This window comes from Macrobrachium nipponense, chromosome 2 (assembly GCF_015104395.2).
Source record: "Macrobrachium nipponense isolate FS-2020 chromosome 2, ASM1510439v2, whole genome shotgun sequence".
Taxonomy (NCBI): Eukaryota; Metazoa; Arthropoda; class Malacostraca; order Decapoda; family Palaemonidae; genus Macrobrachium; species Macrobrachium nipponense.
Genome location: NC_087201.1, coordinates 134,445,128 through 134,449,053, shown reverse-complemented (window position 1 = coordinate 134,449,053; position 3,926 = coordinate 134,445,128). Strand labels below are relative to the sequence as shown.

At 33.0% G+C, this 3,926-nt stretch overlaps 1 protein-coding gene and 1 pseudogene across 1 annotated transcript in view; both read right to left on the bottom strand.

Annotated features, from left to right (window-relative positions):
• Positions 1-3,664, bottom strand: part of LOC135221010 (Golgi-specific brefeldin A-resistance guanine nucleotide exchange factor 1-like) — a 142,035-nt gene extending 138,371 nt beyond the window's left edge. The window contains exon 1 of the mRNA XM_064258729.1: positions 3,605-3,664. The gene's annotated coding sequence lies outside the window, so the exon portion shown is untranslated. The remainder of the gene's footprint in view (positions 1-3,604) is intronic.
• LOC135221319 (Golgi-specific brefeldin A-resistance guanine nucleotide exchange factor 1-like) overlaps positions 1-3,699 on the bottom strand; it is a 35,892-nt pseudogene extending 32,193 nt beyond the window's left edge.
• Between the last annotated feature and the right edge of the window lie 227 nt (positions 3,700-3,926).

Genomic DNA, 3,926 nt, shown 5'->3' with positions numbered 1-3,926 from the left:
CATCTAAAGAGACATATCAAAATAAAAAAAGGCTATCTGAACCCCAAAACTTATCTTCCTGGCTGTGTAACTCTATACATATTAAATAAAACAAACATGAAACATTTGTCAACATTAAAATAAAATCCCCCTAAAAATAAAAAAGGTATGGGACCATATAAAATATTTAAAGATTTTAATGGGAATATAGCAAAGTTCATGTACTTCCATTATATCCTACAATACAGAACCTTATTTTTGAGACAATGGAAATTATGATAAGCTAAATGTACTAGTAATATTAATTTCTCTCAATACTAATATAAATTACTACAATGGCTGTATGTTGGTGAATGTATTTTTCCACCAGAAAAGTGTAAGTTGTTAATAAGTGAGATATTTAATAGTAAAACTACAAAAGCATTATGAATTTTCTGTCTTGAAAACCTGTCTGTAAGCACTTCATAACATTCTGTAAGGTCCTGCTAGTACTCTTGAGCAAGCCTTTGCTAATGTATTGGGGAAACATGCTTGTCACTGTACTTTTTGTTTGATGTACTAGATAATGTTTTGGCCAAAAACTTAACTTCTCAAAGTGAAGTTCCAAACTATCTTCAGATACCACTCAGTTTTCTACCCTAGCTGCACTTCAGTTACACAATAAATGCCATAACACAAGGAAGTAAGTGGCAAAGAAGAAATTTTGAACAATTATATCACCAAACTTTAGACTGAAACAAATGTTAAAACTACATTCTGTAGGCTATTCAAATTGAATAGTTTTATTGAAATGAAGTTTTAAGCAATTCTACTCAAAGTTTAAAGTGAAAAGAAAAAATATAGAGCACTATTTACAGTTTGAACCAGACACCAATAATTAAGCAACTGCAATAATACAGTAATAATAATTGCAATTATTTTTACACTAAACATATTACCTTTAATGAAAATGAAAAACCTGGTCCTTATGACATAATAGATCAACAAAAATGGATAAAATTGTAAATATTGTTCAAACTAAAAATCTAAGACCCTAAATGTCACTTGTGAAACTGCAAGGGAGGCCTATTGGTAACAGTTTGTCACATTTGCTCAGTTTTCTAACAAAATAAACTGCTGATTTTACGGTTTTCCCAGTCTCTATGCATAATACTTAATCAGGAACCCAGAATTAGTACACTTATTTACTCCCTCCAATTTCCTTCTACTTTATTCTATGACTAAATCTTCATCCTCATAGTATATAAATAATACTAATCTTTACCATGAGAAGTGTCATAATTTTTGGGATAAAATTTAGCACTTATGCAACAGCAGTGCATATTTTAACACTATGACTGGGTGACCAAATGGTCACGTAGTCCTAGTGAAGAAACATTGTTGTATAGTAAGAAGAATTTTTGACTGCTGGGCAACCAGGCAAATCCCCAAAATTGGCAAAAATTATTAAGAAATGGAAAAGTTACCCTTGCAGTAGAGTTTGATGTCCATTTTCATTTAAAGGAGAACTCGTTAATGATGATTTTTTTGTCTTACAGATTTAAATACTAATAAGTATGGTATATGTTTATTATTACATAAAGTTTTATCAAATCAAATAAATTAATATCAACATATAGTGCTCCACACACACCCTTTAAAGTTCAAAATAAATAGTTCATTAACTTGGTCATTTAGTTAACTTATTTTTCTGCTTTTTCATTTACTTTCTTAAAGATCATACCACAAAGTTAAAAGCTTAAATAAATTTCTTTATTATTGAAACATTACTTATTGATAAATTCCACTATCATTTGACCTGTATACAAAAGTTGTAAAAGATCCACTTTTGTGAGGGATCTACGGCAAGGGCTAAGGTTGGGTCTTGGTTTTTTGTGTCAGGGTTTGGACATGTAATTATCCTCTTTAATCATAAAATTTTGAGTATCTACAGTTGTAATTTAGATAATGGAAATATGTTCTATTGCCTTCAAATCGCACTAAAAGTTCTGGGTTCCCCTAGACCTAGGTGGGGGAGCGCTAACCCAAGACCCCCTAGATTTATGCCTTGTGCCTTTGGCACTTGGCAGTAGTGCTGTAGTATTCCACATATTACAAATCATAATATCCATCTAGTCGCCCCGTGAAATTTCTTTAAAATATGTACTGTGCAACAGACAAATAAATTGCAAATGTGTTCTTGCACAAGCACTCATGCTACAAGCAGCTAGCACTGCCTAAACAATGTCAATGATATCCTGGAACACTTCTGAAAACATCATTTTGTCCGTTATCTTTAAATTAAAAGTGGGCACAGTGAGGTAAAAGTTTATTTCTTCTCCAAACATCATTTTGTCCAAAACCTCTAAACTAAAAGTAGGCACAGTGAAGGAAAACTTTATTTCAAGTCAACATGGCCTAGGCCTATGACCAAGTTTTAACTGGTATATACATAACTTATTCACTTGTATGTTCCTTGTAATAAATGTCAATTTATCGATCATTTCACCTTTTCAGACAATGAATTTTATAAGGACATAATTTAAAGTATAATTCTATTACTTGTGAGACAATTTTTGTTTCCCAACCACAAAAATAAATAAAAACTTTCATAATACAGTTCTTACATAGGCTAAAGTAGTAATCCTACAGTCTAAGGGTCCAAAATCACTGCGTTGCATTAAGTTAAGATCAGCACACAGATTTATCAAATATTTATTGGAAAACAATGAAAAACTAGCAGTTTATCTGCTTACAGAAGCAGAGATTGCAAAAAAAGAAAGGGAATAAAGGGGGAATGTAAATAAACAGAAACATGTCTAAGGGGATTTGGACCCACAAAATTTTGACAAAATCGTAAATGTATGCTTCTTTAAGCAGATAAACTACTCATTTTACAGGATTATAAAAAGTGGTAGCTGAAGGTTTGGGTAAGAGCCTGTGACCTGGTTCCTGTTTCCTAAACGGTCACTCCACAAACAGTTGCGGGCACACTACACTATTGGCATGAGGTACAAAGATTACTATTCTTTGCTTCTGTAAGCATATACAATGCAAGATTTTTTTTTTTGCATAAGTACTTCTGTTTGCAGATCTGTCGAAAAAAGAAATTAATAATAGGAAAGAAACAACACACTAGGAAACAGTGAATTTGGACCCCTAGTAAATTATAGGATTACCGCCAAAGCTTTATGCTCCAAAACAAATAAAAGACAAGACACGGCTGTTGGGAAAAGAAGCCAATTGGGTTACGCGTCTGGAAAAATTTCCCTTAGCCTAGTAGGTAGCTAGGTAACTCAGGTACAAGATTAGGTTCAACCAACTTTAGAAAATTACTCATGCGAATTCTGTAGTTACTGGAAATTAAGCAGTAGGTATTTGGTCTCCAAACTTAGAATAAGCGATCAATTTATATGGCTGGACTCACCAAGTTCATTTTATGCAACTGTAATCTTCGATAAACTAGATTCGCCTCTAAGCAAATCACAGGCTACGCAGGATAGGTCTACTAACCTACTAGGGTATGCAAGCACCGGTTACGCAATATCCACCATCTGGTATCCTAAATCTTGAGGAGGGACACCTTATACGTTCAAAACAGTACCATATGACACTGCTTTAAGAATAATATGGCTGATGTAATTACCAAGGGACAGAAACATTAATGTTGTCACCATACGCTGTCTATCAGCTGACGTGTAGACCACTTTCTTCTGTCAGGGATCGTATGAGTAAATATTTACAAGATAAAGAACGTAAATTTTGCTTTGCCTGATTAATTGATATAAAGATTTGATACTACAATTATTTTCTAAAAACACTGCTTCTCATTATTATGGGATATAAGTATGCGCACTGGAAAAATGTAAGAAATTTCTGTTATTGATCCGTCCAATTTTATATCAACCATCCCTTCCAACAAACGTCAACCGCGCTGACTTGGAATTTTCTTCAAATTCTTGAATTAC